At 38.0% G+C, this 21,523-nt stretch overlaps 1 protein-coding gene across 5 annotated transcripts in view; it reads right to left on the bottom strand.

Moving 5' to 3' along the window:
• trps1 (trichorhinophalangeal syndrome I) overlaps nt 1-5,780 on the bottom strand; it is a 101,074-nt gene extending 95,294 nt beyond the window's left edge. The window contains exon 1 of one of the 5 annotated variants that reach the window (XM_053862135.1): nt 5,407-5,780. The gene's annotated coding sequence lies outside the window, so the exon portion shown is untranslated. Of the gene's footprint in view, nt 1-4,304; nt 4,969-4,989; nt 5,358-5,406 lie in introns of those variants that run through there. The other 4 variants (XM_053862138.1, XM_053862134.1, XM_053862139.1 and 1 more) reach the window with 4 other exon arrangements.
• Between the last annotated feature and the right edge of the window lie 15,743 nt (nt 5,781-21,523).

Raw genomic sequence — 21,523 nt, 5'->3', positions numbered from 1 at the left:
AAAGATTTTAGAGAATACCATGAGTTTGAAAATGAACATGAATGTGGACATGTTGTTGACTGAAGTAGCTACCTCACTGTTACACTCACTCTCACATTAACAACCCAAATTGATTTAAACAATGATCCAAACTTATCAAGCTTGGTATGATCATGATGTCGATGACACATTTATCCACAATAAATTTTTACAATAAATTATTTATATTACGAAACCAGTTTGAAGGTTAATTATACATCGCTGCCCAACAAATGAGTCCACTTAAAACAGCAGTGAACGCCATCCAGTTAAGATGTTCACAGGCCAAAGACTGTGAGAATGTTCACACATCAGGAAACATGTCAAATGTTCAACACAGGTGACTTCATAAACTAGTTTAGGAGGCGAAGGAGGAGTTTACAGCTTGAGTCATCACCTTTTTACAGCCTAAATCGGCTCAGAAACGACTTAATCCGAGCGCACAGAGGATTTTTTAGTCACTGCGCTGCACGAATAATATTTTTAAAAAGTCCTATATTTGGGATTTGCCTGTCCCTAGAATAGGGCAAGGGGGGAGGAAAAAAGAAATCATTTTACCATAAACCAAGACCATGTGCTTGTTATCTGAACCAGGCCGCCTCAAAGGCTGACTTAAAAGTCTTAAATAAACCAGAGACATTAGAGACAAACTCAAGCCTAAACAAGGCTGAGCAAACCACAGACAGAGAGTGGGGATGACATTTTGGGCATGCAGCAGAGACTTTTCCACAGTTCCAGTAACAGCAGCAGGAGCGTACTTTCAAAGCTCTGCATCATCAGAGTAACAAGCGACTAATATCACCATCCAGACAGTAAAATAAATATTCCCAAAAGTCTGTGTCCAAGGAGTATGACACAAAAAGGGCGACAAAATGTGTCAAGTACAACAGCTTATCAGCATCATACAAGATACAAAAAGATTTGTATTTGAAAAAAATAAGGAACCCAGGATTTGCATATACCGAAAGTCGCTCCTTGACTTACGATGTTAATTGAAGCAGTAGAAATTAAGCCAAAAAAATCAATTTTAAAAAGTCCTGAGTGTTACTCAAAACTCCAGTGATGTTCCATTGGTTAATAGAAAAACTCATGATTTATTTTGGTTTATCAAGTAAAAATTTATGTAGATTTAAAAAATGAATAATATATTTTGACTACTTTTGTCACGGAAACTAAATATGTGGCTAATATTTATTATTATATATTTATTATATTTGTGTTTGTCAAGCATCACTGATACTGCAATAGATGTTGCGTAACATTTTTTTCATATTATTATATACTTATCATGTTTGATAGGAAATAATTCTACACAATGTACCTGCCTTCAAAACACTAAAGATGGCAGGTTTATTCAGACAATTTAGGACTCACCAGTTGTTTATTTGAAATGGATCAGCAGGATAGAAAAGCTTTTATCTGGAATCACACCGATATAACGTGCTCCACTGACGCCGTCAAATGAATATAAAATAGATTCAGAATTGGCGTGTGGTTACTCAAGCAACAATCGGGCAATTCCTGAAAACACTGAGTCCTCGGGGAGTCCGACTGGCATTACAACGCAAAAGTGCCGGTGCACATATTATGGTAATTACATCTGTCACTGAACGCTGAACACTGACATGGATATTATCGTTGGCAAGCATGTGGGTGCACAGATGTTCAGTATAGACAAATCACATGAAGCCTCCATAAACATTCAATCATTTTTGCAGATAAGTGCTATACAAAGGTATGATAGTCTGTTAGCATTGATTCTTTGGATGAATAACCTCCATCTGGGTCACCAAACTTCAACAATCGGATATTTTAAACAAGGCAACCATGCTTGGAGCGCTGGACTCCTTGTGTTAAAACGGTGGTCGTATTGATTAGTGATCGGTTCTCTTCAAACACCACAGCTAATTAAGATAATAAGAAGCGCGGGGAAATTGATTTGTAGGACATGATCCCAGATAAGATAGGGAAATATCTGTTAATTAAAGTGACATCTCCTGCTTCTGACAACTGTTTGTATATGCTGGAATTTCATTTTGGTACTTTTGATGTAAAAAACAAAAATACTCAACAGATTAAACCATGAATATTCCAAAAAATAGCATGTGTAAAATGTAAATGTCATGTAAAAACAGTTATAAATAAATTAGTCTCATGAGCCAAATCTCTTCGTATTAGTTATTATTTACCTTCTTCCTGGGATCAATCTTTAAATGTTTATTTTCTTATTACAGCCTAGTTGCAATATATATATATATATATATATATATATATATATATATGCATTATGATTTATACATGATTGAGAACTGGCCAAGCTTGGTTATTTTATTTAAAGACCATAATCACAGCACGCCGCTGCAACGAAATATTGTCACGCTGATCAATCAAAGAACATTTCTCTAAAGCCTGTTATGACTGGGCTGCAGAATCTGAGTTTCTAGTCCAGCTCACTTTGGGTTTTTCCTCTTCTGACTGAGCACTGCTTTAAAATGACCAAAGACAAATGCATGGCAGCCCACAAAATCACTACAGTTGTTCCTCGTGTCTTACAGAACATCAAACCGTCAATAAAACACAGGAGATACATTCCAGCTAGTTGAACAGGACATTTCAGACTTCCCTGCTCCATGTGCTCTCTCTCTATCTCTCTCACTTCTGCCTGTCTCGCGCTCCTCAAAACTTTCTCTTCACCACAGAGACTTCACATATTGCGGCCATATGAGCTAGGCACATACACACATACGTACAGAGCACCCAAAAATCACCGCTGTTCTCTCTTCCACTCGCACACATATACACGCAGGACAGACTTTTACAAGCAGAAGTTCTCCTTAGGAAGTCGTCAACCGTTTTGACGTTTAATAGCTGCTACGAACAAGACTGTGAGATACAATAATATCCTGTGTCTGGAAAGAGAAGCAACTGAAAACACAAACTTCAAAGACTACATTTTGATGGACAGCCATTAAACTCTGACTCATTCATTTCAACAGGTAAGGATTAAAAGAATAAGGAAGGCGGGAAATTACAGTACAATTCCCAGATGTGTGCTCACATTTCCCGGCAACCAAATATGGCCTTTACCGGCGACTTTAACTATAACAAGGAGACTTGCAGAAGAAATAAAATACATTGTTCAACATGTGAAGTTCAGCTTGTAACACAGCAAAGAGAGAAGTCACAGCAAAATGTTGAGCTAAAACACACACTAAAATACACAATTTTTAATTAACATTCAGATTTTGAATGCCCTCTGTTTATTTAGCGATATCAAAGGTTTGATTTAATGTCACATCATATTTGTTGTTCAGTGTGGGAAATATCATTAAATAAACCTCAATTTAAATTGTGAGGATTTTTTTTTTTTTTTTACAAAAGCTCTGACTTACTTCAATACAGCTGCGTAAAATTACTTTCACGATGCTCGACAAATCTAAATACTAAAAGCAAGTCTTAACAGCCAACGCTTGGCTTTCTTTCATTTTGAAATTCAAACATATTTTCATTACTTTTATTTATTTATTTATTTTTATTGGTCAGAACCTCTACTTCTTCGCAAAGCAACATCAAATTAAAAAAAACCTTAAGAATTTTCAACAAAAGTTATCAAGTACAGTCTGTCTATAAAACAACAGAGCCAAGTCAACATACAGGTGAACCAACAAGTTTGCTTATTATCCTTAAATGATCCCAACAAGGGCAGAAAACGCTTATAACCCCAGCAGTGTTTAAAATTAAATGAAGTTAAATAAATAAAAAAAATAAAAAAGATTAGCCTTTGTCATTGTCAACTCCATCTAAAATGAATATATATTTCAGAACTTTTTTTTCAATTTCAGAACAGAGCTATGGGTGCTGCATGTTGTAATTGTAAAATGTAAAATTGTGAATCGTTTTCTAAATAGTCATGGATTCAAAAAACAATCTTCAAGACAAATGTGTTTCTCACAAATTATGCGCAACATTTTGATCTTTAACATGAAGCCATATTGTAAAGCCGCGTCGCAAAAAAGACCAACAAAAATACACAGAAACCGCAACTTGTTAAATCAGACGTACAATGTTAACTACCACCTAATAAATAATACATTTGTTCTGAGGTTTTCTAATAACTCTCCCGCTTCTTTACTATGTTTGTCAGTGATTATTATGAGACTTTTAAAGACTTGTGGTTTAGAAATCTGCACAGACTAAAAATCTAACTCTGCCACTTTGACTATTAAAGAAGAAAGCAGAGTGCACACAGCCACAGTACGGAGCAATAACAAATGTTAAAAGCATACCAAGGTTATCTGTTGATTACAAGTCAGTCCACACATAGGCGATTCTTCTAGGGGCCAGATTTGGAGAACTGTGAAGGGTTGTGTAAAAAGCTTCCTCGCAGTGTGTGCCTCATTGTGCTGGCCTCACATACTCTACTCTCCCCACAGAGTTGTCATGCCTACCCAGCTCCCTTATCTCAAAGGAACATCACAAGTTCTTGCGACAGGAGGGGGGGAAAGAGACTTTCCCAAAGTTTAGCGCGACTCCTCACGCATCCATCATGCAAAAAGTTCAACAACTGATAAGGACATGCGCCATTTGTATCCTTGAGCTTCCTTTCAAGATGATAAGAGAGGATGTTCGGAGGTCTGTTTACGACATTTCACATGCACCATGTGTTCAAAGTTAACAAAAGAAGTGCACAACAGCCAGTAAATCACTTGACAGGCGCAACCGCTTTGGTCATTCTCCCCCACTTTTCGACCGAAAAACGGTTAAATTGTATATCGCAAGGCACGAAGACGGGCGCCACTTCACCTAACTTTGGGTATCAAAGTTAGCTCCAGAAAAGTTGCCAATGAATGAAAAGTAGCGCGAAGTAGTGACACAGCAAGTGATGAGAAGCCCTCAAAGCAACTTTCATCCCGGGAATAGCGCTCGAATGATCCCAAAAGAAATGGAAAGTTGGTAAAAACAAACACCTACTTGATCCGTCTCCCGCCTCCATTTGCCGCAGCCGTCAAGTTTTAAAGCAAAAGCAGTAGCCGTCCTCTAATTTGTATGAGTGTTGCGTTTAAGTGTCCTAAACTAAATCTGAATCGCCATGTGTATTGGAAGCTGCTCTTTTTTTTTCCTCCCTCTCATTCAGCAGCAGAGCCCCCTGTTTCTGTTTCCGCACCGACGCTGCTCGGGCCGTTAGTTACATAAGACGCAGACCGCTCCTCGTCGTAAAAGTACAAACATTTCGTGTGTCCGGAGCAGACAGCCAGCAGCACCCGGCTTCCGTTTTTTGAACGAGACGGAGCGGATTTTTCAGGCTGGTCCGTGAACGTGCGTTTGACTAACGTGCATCGCGGCTGTGTGGTGTGGCGGTGTGGATTTGTCTTGTGAAGAGCAGCTTACCTGTTGATCAAAACAAGCGTTAGCCGCTTTGCCCTGTGTGTTTCTCAGCCTGTAAAGATGGTGGCAGGCTGGCTGCTTCGTCTGTGGGGCTTTTTGTTTGTTTGTTGGTGATGTCGGTCGGGGTGACTGTGTCTTGGCTGTCTCTGTTTTCTTTGGTCTGAGAGGGAAAGAGAGATAGCTCAAGCGGGCTAGCAGCCTCACATCAGTGAATGGGAGTTCTTGGTGGTGCCGGATCCAGATTTATAGCACACGAGTCAGCCTGCCCGAGCTCGGATCTGCTGACATCAGCAAACCCGCAACTCGTTATCGGGCTTTGTTATGACTGTTTTTTTTTTTTTTTTATGTCGGATCAGACGAGCGTTATCGCTGTGCGGTGACAGGACTTCTCCGCCTGTCTCTCTGTAGGCTGAGGACATTACGTCACAGGAGGAAGACACAGCAACTCTATTAATATCAAGGAGCCACACGAAGACTGGATCTTAAAGAGACAGCCGCGCATAAATGGACGTGGAGGTCATGTCCAGTATTTATCCAGTGAAATCAAAGAAGTATAACTGGATGCAAATAGACCAAGAAATGCCACACTCTTCTAACAAATGAATAAAAATAGTTTTCAGTTTATTCACACATTAATTATTTGTAACAGGAGTAGCTATATCACTGCCACCACTCTGCCTTTTTAATATTAATTCTGTCACCAAACTCTGCATATTTATTTAAACACAATAGGCACAAACACATAACAGAACATTTACAATCGTGGCATTTAACACTTTATTTTGTTCAATTTATGCTCAACCATGTACATATATATTGTGTGTCATACAATATTTACTGCCCATTGTACAGTAAATCACTAATGTTCATGATGATTTGGCTCATGTTTTATTGTTGTCTATGCTGCTGTTTTGCCGTCATCCACTGCTTCTGGGACACATTTCACTCTCTACATACTGAACTTGAGTTTCAATAGATCATCCTTGATCCGAAAGTAGTTTGTTCTCAGCTGTGATATCATAAGAAGCCGATTACAAACTTCTCAAGATTTTGTTCCTGTTCTTATTGTTAAAGTGTGGGCACACAATTGATTAAAAAATATAAGGATATCATAGTTTGACATCATCAAGTGGTCGGCCACCCCACCAGCCGAACCAGTCGGGGGCTTACATCGGATGCGGTGTTTGTTTACACAGCGTTTTCAATGTCAATCCGACAATTTTTGAAAACAGTGATACTGGATTCATCACAGTGTAAACTCTCCACAGAAAACGTCGCTGCAGTCACAGAGTTTGCACATAAATTTAAGGGAAATTCCAGTGTTAACCAGTTGCCAACACCTGTGTCACAGCTATGATGCTGCATCCCTCAGGCAACAGATTCCAGAATGGGATTCCACCAACTCAAGTGATACCCACCACTTGTAAGGGAAAGTTCAAATGAACAAGATGAATAGATGACACCGTGTGGAGGAAAAGTTCAGAGCAGTACCAATAAAGATGCTAAAGTTTTCTCAGCAGGTGGATATTACACAATATGTAAGGCATTGTTGTCTTGTTTTAAAGACAAATCTAGGCGTGAGCATCTGTTTCAACCAGCTTTATGACCCAATTGCCTCGTCACAATGTTGACAAGGACACTTGTTCTGACTTTACTTCCAAGGTGCTGGCGCTGAAGCTCTTTAAGTTATCTTTGTGAAAATTATGTCTCACAAGAGAAACAGATAAAGCATAAGTTCAATTACTGAATCAGTGTGGGTGTCTTCATGAACAAGTGTTCCCTCTTCAGACTCATTCATCACGGCTGATTTTATAGAGAGAGTGATCCATTTGTATTAAATCTCTAAAAAGATTAGCAATGAAGATGCTATCATAAAGCTAAAGTGCAGTATTTTTGTCTGGATTACGCCTGAAATCTTATAGGTACAATTCCTATTGTGAAACAAAAATACTATGCTTAGTATTATCAGCTTGAAAAAATACAAACAGTAAATAAGATTATAAAGCAAAATATAGAAAGAGTAAGGTGTCATGTTTGAAAGAACAAATGTTGTATTCGAAATTTGAATAAATATTCGAAAATGAATCATTTCAAATAGATTTTAATTTAGCACAGATATCTTCCAAGCTGCTCATAATGGGATTTTCACCCACTGACGAAAGATCTCATTCTTGATGGTCTGTTGGTCTCTGGTGTTGGGTCACCTGAGTTCATAGGTCAGCAGTCCTCCAGCAATAGATACACTAAACAATGTTAATCAACAAATAAACATAACAAAATAACAAATATTCAATAAAGAAGGGATTTGAATTAAAACTCAATCTTTTGTTTTTGTTTATATGCACAATTTTTTATAAATCAATAGCACTTAAAGTTGCATGAAAAAAAGAAAAAAAAAAAGTTATTCGCTGGTTTGAATTGATCCATTTTGTGAGAGCAACCTTTATAGGGTTTATTTTGTAAAGAGAAGTAAACTGAACTATTTGTTTTGACTTTATTTGCATGAAGATTAGACAAACCAAGTGCACATGGTATGTTCCAACACTCTCAGGCATAGTTAACAAAAAAAAAGAAACATAATTTACTTCTTCAAAATACAAGGAAAACTCAAGTTAAACTGCAATGAGATGATCAGACTTAAACGCTAAATCCAAACCTCAGGCAAAGTAATATTTGAAAAGTGCCAGTAATTGGAGTCAGTTTAATTTAGTCCACCTTCTACACTGCAAGATCAGAGGTCCAATACATATTAATAACTCATATCTGGTTCCAATGTTGCCAAAACCGCAGGGCAAAAGGAAAGCATGATCCAAATCAAAATCAGGAAGTGCCTTTGTAACGCTCAGATACAAATCTATTAAGATCAGTCTGTATTAGCGGCTGATGAGTAACAGCTCGATACATTTGCAGGAAATCAATTTAATGTACTATTTGCTTGCTTATTTTACACAGAGATGACCAAAGTGACCACAAATGTGTCTGGAAAATATTAATGATGTAAACAATATCACTCCCCTGTTGACTCCGACTTCAAAAAATCTATACGTCTCCTTTTCTCCCATTTATAGTTCTGCCACCTCAGCGTGGCGGTGGAACAAAACTTTTAGAGATTATTTTTCAAAAGCTTCCGTTCAATAGCCAAAGGTAAGGAATTCTTGCTTACAAAGACTAAATATCAGCCTGTGGGCACATACACTGTTGGATTCCTCACCTCCTGAGGAAGTTGCAGGTTTTTTGTGAGCAACTGAGGGAAGGTCATATTGGACAAATAATAAGAGGCACAGAGACTACAAAAGTGTCTTAGTTCCTTTCTTTTCTTTTTTTTTTTTTTTTTTTTTGAAACATCTCTAGCGATCAGCTAGATCCTTTGTGACACAGTCACAGAATATGGAACATGATTAATAATAGAACAATAAATATGGAATGAAACAGAATGAAAAATCAGTTAGTGATTCAATTCTCGACTTGTTGAAGGCTAAATTTAGCAGATTTATCACCCCAATTTATCGATCCAGTTTTCTTCTCCTGGGTGTTTTGGGAGTAATTGTGATCATTTTCTAATCTCTGCTTGTTGTTGAGTCAGTTGAGGTCAAACTGGAAGCACTGTGATTCAAAGGCGGCAGGTCATCTCCGGTGAATAGCAAAATTTAGTGGGCCAAGTGGGCGATCTACTTTTGGGTGCTTTAAAATAAAAAAAAGACGTTCAGGTACACAACATAGACCACAATGTCAGGTGGCCAAATCATGTTCTTGAAAATAAATGATAATCAAAAGTTCACTTTCAACACCGAACAATCTATATTCAGTTCACTGTTCGAAAGAAACGATTCTATATATATATATATGATATATGATAAGAGGCAGTGAAAAACCAAGTAAATCAGTAGCAGTCATCCTGAGTCATTTTATTTGGTTGTCTATAGATCAGATTAATCTTTAAAATGTATTCTAATATGCCCTGAAAACTGTAAGTTAGAAATCACTTGTAAATGTGACATCAGCATAAAGTGAATATATGAGGAGCGCAGAATGCCCCAAAACAAGGTCAAAGTGAAGTGAAAATCATTTGATTAAATAGCAAGCGGCCTGGCAAAGGCAGCTCGATGCCGCATTCCATCTTGCCAACCATTGGAGCCCATTGACCTTCGTGAAAGAACTTTAAGTGCGAGTATGATGAATAAGTGTGTGTTTAAACATATGGACAGATGGCACAGCAAATGCACTGAGTCTAAGCAGCATCTGTAAAGATTTGTATCTATTTAGTCATAGGATACAAATACTTGAAGGAAAAAAGATTAATCCAAATGAATTGGAGCATTTGTAAACACAGTGAATACCACAAGAATATCTGAATAAATGTAATTTTGAGATGAAGTGGGATGGGATGTACTTACTAATAAGAATAAGAATCATTTAAGCCATTAATTGTGTACTTTGGGATGAGCTTCAGTCCACAAAGCTAAAAGAGTTTTCCAATGAAATAAATCTCAAAGATTCAGTTTGCTCTATATGTCTCCGTCTTGAAACCAGAGTGAGTCAGTAGTAATGCAAATAAGCACATCTCAGTCTAAAGCCATAGTTCATTACAAAACTAATGAAAAGCATCAGAATGGCGTCAGTTTGTTCAGCATCAGTTTATTGGCTGTAAGGAAGATGTTTCAGTGTAGGACGTGGCAAGTGGAAGTGACATTGATTATAAAATCTGAGCAGCTCTCTCTGGTTTTACCTTGTTTTGCAAAGGTAATTAAAAAGGCAAAGATTTCCTTTTTTGCTCTTAAGTAACACAGAAAGAAAAGTAGCATTCCGCCTCTAAAGCTTGTAAATTTAACACAAACTTGTTTAAAGTTACATTAGTCAGGGAAGTAAAAATCATTCCATGTTTTCCACTCACAGAATGGCAATGCTGTAGGGGCGCTTTTTCCAGTCCCCCACAAACACGAACGTGTTGAGTTATATTTTCAAGGTGACATATGGCTTCATGCAGGTATTATGAGATGCGGGCCCAAGCGCCCCCTATTGACCAGCTACCGCTGTCTGGTGCGTCCTAGTTTTCGTGCTACAGTGACTAATGTTATCGTGAAGGCATCTATTTTTCAATGATATGCATTTAGACGGACCAGGCGTCCTGAAAAATTTAGGGAAGTCCTGAAATAATATCGTAGGTAATTACACATTGTGTAGCTCTGTGTAGCTTCCTTATTCAAATATAACAGTTTCTTCAAAGAGAGCTATGAGTGCATGACAATTTATTGCTTTATTCATTTCCCATTGCTTATTCCTGCGATGTCAGGGTTGCAGGTGGCTGGGGTCCATCTATGCTACAAAGGGTGAGAGGCCACGGACGGGTCACTCCACACATGAACGGGCAGCCACCCACACAAAGGAATTGCCCAGAATTTCTCCCGACTCAAATGTTGCCCCAGTGCTAACCTGGATTCTGTGTGAGAAAAATGAAAATCTAGAGTTAAAGGTAGCATGTCAAAGGTATTCAGAATCAGACATTTGCATTTGCCTTGTGCAGTATGTTAGAAGCATACAAGCTGATGGTGACTTATTAGGAATTTTGCTCACAATAGACACAATTTACCAGACTTTTCCTTAAAACAAATTGGTTTACATCAGACTGGTAAAATCTGGTTGGACCTTCAGACAACCAACAGCAGTTATTGAGGATAGAGAATGGATTTGCACTTCAGTCTCATGGGGACCATTTAATGTCGTGTCTAGAACAAAATAAAATTAAAAAGATCATGTTTTTATACGACAATATGGTGTGTTTTTTACTGTCCCCATTTCTAAAGGCAATTCAGCCTCATGATGTTACGTTGCATTTATTCAATGGCTGTAACGTAAATTTTGGTCCAAAGAATTCCTATAAAATATGTTTATTGTAAAATGAGAAAAAGTAACATTATTGTATTGCGTTTGGGATAAACACCACAATGAAAAAAATACTTCCTTTTGAAAAGGGCTGTAAACTGATGCATAAACAGCTGATAGGAATCATGTCGCAGACATAGCAGCACAATTACTGAATAGCAGATCTTTAAACCAAACTATGTCTGTAAAACATGAAGAAAAAAAGACGTTGTAGAAGGCTGTTTGCCCTCATTATCTTGCGAAAACATTCCACCATGTCTTTGTGAAACAGATTAATGAACAAGGTGTGTTATCTCTTTTCTATCACGCAAACACAGATAGAAAAATTCATACTGGCTGACTCATATATGTTCTGACTCATAGCGTTCTGCAGGATACCTCAACAATAGTGGGTGTTTTATAAGCTGGGTGTCTCCCATTCAAGTGGGGACAAGTTCAAAATGCTGCCATTAGAACGATGCTCCACCCAAAATCTGGTCATTATCAAATCATGTTTCCTTATTCATGTGTCAAACCATTCCATGTTGAGAGGAGCCGCAGTTATGATTTAGACTGAAAATGTGTTCATGTCTGTTTCCATTTGCAAAGTCTGAAAGTGACTTAGATACTCAGTAAAGTTCAATTTCCCTGTATAGTCGAGCGTCGTTGTTTGCCTTTTGAACCAGTATTCTAACAGAGAAAACAGCAGTTCACTAGACAATGAGACAATGGTAGCAGTGTGTGTGTGTGTGTGTGTGTTTAGAGTTCAGTCTCGTCCTAAGCAATGTCACCAGTCTAATTGAGTGACTATTCACAAAGGACGTTTCGCTTGACGAAGATTCTCTCCGTGTTTTGCTTCGAGAAGTTTCGCTTTTATCCATCATGAAGTGCAGATCAAATAAAACCGCTCCCAGAGTGTAAAATGGAGATTTTTGTAATTATATCTCGGGGATCTTTCCCTTACTTCCTCTGGAACAATTTCTTCGGATTTAATTTATGTGGAATAGCTCGGAAAGTTTATACCCCAGAAAGTATAAAAGGCGAGAGAAATGAGAGAACAAGAGTTTAATTATAAAGTTCATTTTCAAAAATATGACTGGGAAATAATATTGATTCAGACGAAGAGATTAATATTTGAGTCACATTTCACTCGGTTGTCACTTCTCTTGCTGAACTAATTTTGCCTTGTGTGATATAATAGTGTTATATTCCTTTAATAAAGCAGCAGAGTCTGCCTTTGGCGACTTCTCGTAGTTTTAGTTGGGGCTTCAATCTGTAAATGTCCGAAGATTTAACAGAGGTGAGGTGGTTTCAGTCGTGAATTTGTATTGTAAGTTGGAAACTATCAATGTTATTACACTTTTTTATATTGTCTAGGATTTTTTTTTTATAAAAACACACAGTAACAAAAAGAAAGAAATATGTGGATACACATAGAAAAAGCAGCCAGTCCAGCGCTAATTCTGTCATGTGAAATCCTCCTGTGCCATTTTCATGTCATGTTTTCTAAGATCTGATTGTGGACAGTGGATTCCTCTCAAGCCTTTGGTGTTGCAGCCAAGATGTATTGGATGAGATACCTTTCTCTCTTATTGAGTGCTTCAAGCATAATTCCAGGTATGGCAACTTAATGGATCTTTTATGTGCAACATGTGGAAGAAACACCAGACAAATGCAAGTACAATATTTTGTGCATGCTTTCAGCAGATCCACAACATTTACTTTTGTCCAGCCAAAGTAACTACAGCTTCCATTTGCTTCCATTTCTTTTCAGTCATGGTGATTCATATATATATATATATATATATATATATATATATATATATATATATATATATATATATATATATATATATATATGTTGTTTTTTTTTAATTGGAGTAAGGATTATTTTTGAAATTATTGAATGAATGAGTTCTTTTAGGGAAACAAATGGCAATAATTTGCACTGCCAACATATTAAAAAAAAATGTCAGTAAAGGCAAATAAACAGTAATCAAAATAATGCAATAAATAAAAGTAATTCAAAGTGAATATTCTATTGAATAATCCATGTATAATTGAAACTGGTAAAATTGTTGTTCGGGCGTACTGATATGGCCCGAACTGATATGGCGCACTGATATGGCCCGAACTATGATTCCAGCTCTGCTGGAATCATAGCTCAATAAAATGGGAAGAACTGGGCACATTCACTTAGTATCATAAATTGTGTGTCCAAAACACCTGCATAAAAAAGGGAAAAGAGAAGAAACCCACCACATCTGTCAAACAATAATAATTTCAGAACCGCTATTATTGTGCATTTGAAGTTGTATTTTTAGTTTTAATGAATATAATTCAGCTTCTTTGCATTTCAAAGCTTCAGTCAGGCTCCTCCACCTACCTGAAACAAAAGGAGATTGACTTCTCATTCTGAACTACCTGCAGGAGCGTGTGTGAGGAAGATGGACTGACTATACAGAGCCAGCCGCTCTCTAACCTGGAATACCAGGAAGATGCAATGTCCCTGAGTCTTAGATGTCAAATAGTCCAGTTTAAGTTTGGGTAGAAATTCACCCCATGGGTAATTTGACTATATTTCAGACAAAATCTAGACTAGAATTTAATCCATTCATTGCTAAAGATAAGATAAAAACCAACTATAAAGTGTCAAAATCAGAATCAGAATCAAATTTATTGCCACGGCCAGTGGGGATTCCACCAACTAGCAAAGTGCTTTGGAATAAAGTGTTGTCAAACATAAAATAAAATAAAATAAATGATTGTCAAAATAACAGTCACTAGACTACACAATAGTGCACTTCTCTGAATGACGAATAGACAGCCAGTCTAAAGTTAGATGGCTAAAAAAAGTTTTAAGACTAGTGGTAAACCAAATTTTGCCTAGACGTCTGAGGACAATTAGATAACTATTACTGTCTTTCAGACCAAAAAATGCTCAGTTGGATTTATCCTCCAGATGTTTGTCACTATAGGCAGGTGATGTGGGTTGTGCATCGTGCAAAGACATCATCTGGTCGTCCCTATCCTTTCCATAGCAAGTCCACAGGTTGCGGTTCCTGCCTCAGGTTAACTGTCTTTAGGACAACTTGTAACAGCAAAAAACGCAAACCTGAATGTACCTCACCAAGCTCTGATTCTTCAACTCCACTGACCTTTACGGCTACTACTGGGATCACCATAGTTCATATCATAATTTCCAACCGTCCCGAGCTACATAGCGCTCCATCGCTGAGGCGAGCAGGCGGTCACATCCTTTTCAATCTGTTTTTATTTTGGCAGGAAAAGAGCTGGATACCGCAAAATGGACTGGAATACTGTGTTTACAGGTTTATTCATAGTGACAGCGAGTCCCCACTAGTGACGTATGAAAGGTGCACAGAGCAGCTTCTGGCAGATGGAGAGAGTTTCCCCAAAATTGTTTAAGTCAAATTTTGGCTGGAAAAGACGGAACTGCATTGTAGCCATGGTTACAGTTAATATTAAACATATAAACAGCAGGTTAAAATAAATTCTATTCACTTCTGTGAAACTTTCCAGAGTCTGAATGGAGCGGCAGCTCATGTTAGACGTGGCATTCGCCTGACGTTTGGTTAATGAGATCATAACAGGCAATTATAATTTAAAAAATTGAATCAATGACCTCAAGTCTGATTTTTAGAAAATCACACGTGTATCCTTTTTCTCCCTCTGGCATTACCAACAATGTCTTGTTTGCGCTTGTTTCATTTGAGACGTCAACATTAGAAATGGAACTGAAAAAACTGAAAAAATCAAATTAGTTGAGGTTGAAATGTAATTGATGGTAATGTATTGCTTTTTAATATCTGACACCAGCACAAGCAAGTTTAAGTTGAATCTGTACACATAAGCTCCACTGATCAGTGAACTACTTGCTGCATATAGTGCGCAAAACTTTTTTTGGGGGAAGCTGTTTTACAGTTTTTTAAACTTTACATTCCATCAGCACATTATGTTCCCTTGTTCTTTCATCATGGATGTTTTGGTTATAACTTCACATTGTGTTGTGTGGTGCACCTGTAATGGGTGCACAGCAAAATGTTTTCCTGTCAGTCAGAGTCAACATGCAACAAAGTGAGGTTGCCACTTCAGACAGAGAATGAACAATTCGATTGACACCGGTAGGACAGAGTAGTAATTCCTCATCAGGTCTGATAAACACCAGATACAGAGCACATCCACCTTCTCCTGGTTTTAAATTCCAGCAGTAACTTGGATGTAACTTCATATTAAAAAGGGGATTGAAATCACTCCCATGGCGTAATATATTGACACTGGGAAAGTAGAATTTTGCGTCCTAAACTGACGACCAAGAAAGATTTCAGCGTTGCCTGTTGACACATTAGGTTTTCAATTGAAGCACATTCGCTTTCTGCGGCATATCCTCATGCCATGGGCAGCGCATCACGGAAATAAAAAAAACAGAGGGTGGGGTTCAGGTAAACAGTGGGATGGCACTGCACTTTTTATGTGTATGATAGTGTATCATTTGCTATTTAAAGCCAGTTAAATGGCTGTATGTTTCAGTCACGGTGACGTAAGGAGGAGAGCGACGCAAGTGGTCATAAATAGTAACTTATATGTAATATGATTCAGTGAAGAGAGCTGCCGTACGTCTCCATGTCCCTCGCGGTGCTCCCCGTGCTGCCCTGCCTTGCACATTAAAGCCCAGTCAAACACTGAATATTTTGATGTTATCTGTAATTTACAGATTTGTAAGAGACAGAGAATCACTTTTCTTGAAGACAACTCGGTCTGATGAATTTAGAAGCAGAACGTTTGGCGTAGACGTTCCGGAGTACTTCATAGTTTGACCCACTTGTTTACCTGGCAGCTCATAAGTCAACTGAACTTCCGCTATATCCAGGGCTTTCTGTCCAGAAGGTTCACATCAGTGACAGCTAGCTTGCTCATTCGCAACAGTGACAAAAGTGTCTTAGAATCTCAGTGGAAAAAAAGGGGGGTGAATCAAGGGCAAGGCTCTTGGTGCTACATGTGAATGAATTCTAAGACACTTGGAATAAAAATGTTCACTACATGAGCAGCTGCAACACCACTAACCGGCAAATGTTGGCTGTGTTGTGATTTAGATTTCAATCTCAGACTGCCTCCCTGAGAGACCACAGTTCTAATGACCACATTAATGATCCAAAATACATGAATGTTAAATATATCCACGTTTTTCATGTTTTCCCGTCAAATGTGGCTAATGCCTCAAGAGTAGTAACTCATTTGCTTGAAGTTCTCAGTGTTTGAATGCCTTTCAATTGCAATCCTCTGTCAAATAATCTTTGTTCGCTCCATTATGAAAATCTATCAAACAATTAATATCATCTGAAGTGGCACTCACCTGCACAAAAAGAAGGTAACACAAAACTCATCTTAGAAGTAGCACTCTTTGAGAGAATGCTTGTACTGTGATCAAGCAAAGTCACCAGCAGTGAATCCTATCAATACCCACAAGGTTCCCAAGCACCGGTTTACCGCTTTATTTGGATCTCTTTGTTCAGTCTCTTCTTCTTTTTTTTATTACTGTTGTTAACCAGCCTTTTGTTGTTCTGTAAAAGTGCTTGTAAAAGTGTTTTTGTGTGACGCAGTGATGTTCAAATCCAGACGGACAATAGCGCACTTCTCTGAAGCCACTGACTCGTCCCTCCCCTCAAATTTTACACCTCGTCACTTCTTCTTCACTTCTCTCACTTGCCAGATGAGGCTGAGTGAAGCATTCATCGATAGTAATAAACAAAAAAAATATTTGTTAAGCCATCTTTCATCTTTCTGGAATTGTATTTGCCAAACGTGGGTGTGTATTATTTTATCTTATTTGTCAAACACCAAAAAAAAGACTCACAGATAACAATGTGACAATATAAATAGTGTGATGAGTATGAGAAAATAATATCATAGGTATTACGAAATAATTACATAATATCACAAAATAATATGCTAATATTACAAATGACTGGGATACTGAACTGAAAATAGTTTTATCTAGGCCGATACTGATCAACTGGCAGGCTGCTCTATCAGCGCAGATATATGGCCGATCAAATGTATGCATTTTATTAAGATTATATTAACATTTATTTTTCTTTAAAATGTTTCACCCCAATGTAAATATGTCAAATGTGATGCTGTAGAGATGCCTGCAGACCTGCTTCCCCAGTGAGCCAGCCAGACATGATGGCGGTTGTATGGCAATACTCTGTCAAGGAAAAGCTACCAAATTGTTGTTCGCAACATGTGCACCCTCGGGCTCAGACGCTGCCCTAAAACAAATCACTGCAACAAATTTGAGTGCCAGCAAAAGGCTAAAAACGGAGCGAAATCTAAGTTAACCAAAGGAAACTGCAGCCAAAACCAATGCTAATGGAATTCATTGTTTCTGATGAGCAGTTGGGTTTTCGAAGACTGGAGCCCTCGGCAGCGAGTTGCGCACCTTGACCCCAGATATTCATTCCCTGGACGTGTCGTCGCTGAAAAGAGGAGCAGTCTGTCAGGTTATAAGGCAGCATTCCGGTATTTAACAAGTGATGAGTTTATATATAGTACTATAATATATAGTTTACATTGTGGGTTTAATCTGTTCATTATTCATTGCAAAAGGAAAAGTTATTTATTTTACATTAAACACTTCTACATTGAGCATTGAGTTTGTCATATATTTGCTTTAAAAGTTTCAATGTTTTGTAAACACTGTTGTTCAGTATTGTTGTTATTTAGTAGGTTTGTGTAATTGATCTAAAAAAAAGTAAGTTTTGTGCGTGATTTAGTTGAGAAAAAAAATATATATATATATTTATATTTTTTTTTTCTCAACTAAATCACGCACAAAACTTGCTGAGGTTGATGTGAGGTGTGATAAAATAAATCACTTATTTGTCAAGGTCCTGTCCCGAATGGCTGCCCGGGCTGATTGATATCCCTTTCTAAAATGTCTCTGTAAATAAATGTCTCATCATCCTTGTGCTCTTACTTCACTGAATAGAGAGTGTCCTTGTACGAACACCTTCCTTTATTTCTCCGTAATGAGTCTTACAAACAAAAGTGACCAAAACTACCTTCATGTGTTGTAAAATGCTTGATTTTTTCCCCTTTCCTTTGTTCTTGTCCTTGTTTTTATTTGTCCTTGTTATATATATATATATATATATATCGGCCAAATCAGTATCGGTCTGTTGGGAATTTCAAAAATCGCCAATCTGTATTGGCCAAAAAAGTGCAGATCGCTGCACCCTTATTTATACCCTGCTCGCAGTGCTGAGCTTCCAGAATGGCAATGAAGAAGAAAAACAAGGACAAGAACAAAGGAAAGGGGAAAAAAATCAAGCATTTTACAACACATGAAGGTAGTTTTGGTCACTTTTGTTTGTAAGACTCATTACGGAGAAATAAAGGAAGGTGTTCGTACAAGGACACTCTCTATTCAGTGAAGTAAGAGCACAAGGATGATGAGACATTTATTTACAGAGACATTTTAGAAAGGGATATCAATCAGCCCGGGCAGCCATTCGGGACAGGACCTTGACAAATAAGTGATTTATTTTATCACACCTCACATCAACCTCAGCATTTACTTTAGAATAAATCAATCTGAGATAAACTATGTTGGATGAAACTACTTCAAAAGGCTGAATTAACTGATTGCATATGCTACTTATCAGATCAGACACGAGTCAAGATTAAAATTGTCTTTTGATAGTTCTCTCTAATTCGACTCATTTTTTTCCCCAGCACCACACCAAATTCCTCCTTTTAAAATGCCTCTGCATAAAGTGTTTGTCATGCTAAAATCTTCGATCTGCCTGAGTGAAAGTCTTTTGTCTGACAAATCACTTACGTCTCCTTCTGTCTGCTTCTATCTGCCTTGCGGTCTCATTTAGCAAAGTATTTCACAAACAACTTTAATCAAACCAATATGTCAATGAAACATCTTTGGGAAATTATGTGCGGCAGCAACTCACCGCGGCCACTGAGCAACCACATTATATCCAATTCACGAAAACAGGAAGGAAGAGATTGACTCCACGGCACATGTAGCTTTTGCCATGGAGAGGATTGAAATGATCATGCTGACTACAATCTGCTCCGTGGCAGCAGAGATTTGTCAGGTGGTGTGACAGGGTCATTACTGAGAAGAGTAATTACTTATCTTCCTTGTTCTCATTAATTTTGCCTTGGAAGGCCAATGAGTATAAAAATCTACATTTACTCTAGTCAAGTATTGAGTGCTTCCTTGTTCCTTACACACATCATACACACCGAGTGGACATGAATGTGATTTATCAGCAAGGAACATACATATATATATATATATATATATATATATATATATATATATATATATATATATATATATATATATATATATATATATATATATATATATATATATATATATATATGTTCCTTGCTGATCTATGGTCATTTGGATATATATCTATATCTATATCTATATCTATATATATATATATATATATATATATATATATATATATATATATATATAGATAGATAGATAGATAGATAGATAGATAGATAGATAGATAGATATATTTATTATCTATACTGTAAATATGTCATGAAAAACAAAGACATTGAAACATAAAATGACCATAAAACGGGTTTACGTGAGCAGCAGGATACTAAATTGAAAGCGGTGAGGAGTAGATTAAATATGTCAGTCACTATTCGCTATGACGTTAACCACAGTTAGCAATAACGTCCATCCACCAACGGCTTCATGGAGGTTTGACAGCTGAATGATTCTCTCTGTAAAGAGCAGAAAGATCTGCCACTGACTTGAGAACTGGAGACAGTCTGTGGGAATCTAAGCTCGCGCACGCAAGCCAAAGCCTATAATGGAAAAATGGAATAAATCAAAACACCGCACTCATTTTCAAAACGCGCATTAAAAACCATATATGTAATGACATCACAGCACTTGATATGGTGAACCCCACCCTGAAAGGCACACATATCGCCCCACACCACTCCCCTGCCACCGACACACATTACCTAAACACAGTCTAATGCAGTCCTGCACACTATGAAAAACCTATACGCGGAACAAATTTGATTCATAAACGGGCAGGTTTCAATTTGAATCCTCGCCCATTCTCTTATGGCTGGCTGCTAAAATGGAGCTCAGCCACTGGAACGGCTGAGCAAAAGCAGACGGGAGAGCTTGTGGTCGGCGGTTGGGCGCTGAGAGAATCAGCGTTCAAGGTGATTCTGACGATAGTTTTGCGTGGAGGTGCAGGACTGGTTGAGTGAATATGAGCAGCCAGCCAGCGAAGCCAATTTTATACATGGATTAGTTTTCCCTTATACTTACCTGAATTTCGCTCAAACAACCGCAGCCACACACACTCACACACACAAACACAGGTTTGTCACACCATCTTTTTGGGGTCTGGTCATCGACATAACCCTTTCCCCAGCCACTCACCCTGAACCAATCCATCCAAAACAAATGGCTAAACTTAACCAGGACTTAAACCCAATTATAATGACCCAGTTATTTTGAAGTCAAATTCCTTTCCATCCTTGGTTGGAACAGTGGAACAGTCAAGTGTGAAGGCCCCTTCAAGTCTAAGACCATCTTTAAGTTCATGGACGTTCCTCAACTCAGCCAAGTCAATCGTCAAATGACAGCACTCCAACTAAGTGCCCATCACCATTGACAATCTGTATTCCATCTAACAGCACCATATAAATAAAAGACTTGTTTTCAGCCCACACTCTTAGATACACAAACCAAGCATTTTGACCTTTCCTTTAGTTCTCCTTTTACACTGGTGAAGCAGATATGGCATCTTAAGTGCAGTTTCTTGGCACAGAAACCTGCCGTGGTCACAGATACAAACATCTTCCTACTGCCTGCTTTCCATCTCTCTTTCCAAGTGTTTATGGTCAAATAACAGCGAACAGTATTGTAAAAAAAAATACATGAAAATGTTCTGTCTGTGCCTCAGAGTATGCCTTTTGGATTTTGCCTCTTACTCAGGGTGTGGTGTGTCAGACAGGAAACAGTTCCTTCTGATTTTAGCAGGGGCCTTGTCGAGGGTGTGTGTGTCTGTGTCGGGGTGAATGGCACCAACTCGCACACATCAATAACCGTTCCTTTAATCAGAGCAAAGCTTTGCGAACGGCCCGTCTCCAGGCTTGATCCCTATCTGACTTTTCAGGATACCGCATAGTCTATATATATATAGACGTTAAAACATGCACGCAC

The sequence above is a fragment of the Synchiropus splendidus genome, chromosome 4 (assembly GCF_027744825.2).
Source record: "Synchiropus splendidus isolate RoL2022-P1 chromosome 4, RoL_Sspl_1.0, whole genome shotgun sequence".
In the NCBI taxonomy this organism is placed as follows: Eukaryota; Metazoa; Chordata; class Actinopteri; order Syngnathiformes; family Callionymidae; genus Synchiropus; species Synchiropus splendidus.
The sequence above is the reverse complement of the archived record's forward strand: the minus strand, read 5'-3'. Positions and strand labels throughout refer to the sequence as shown.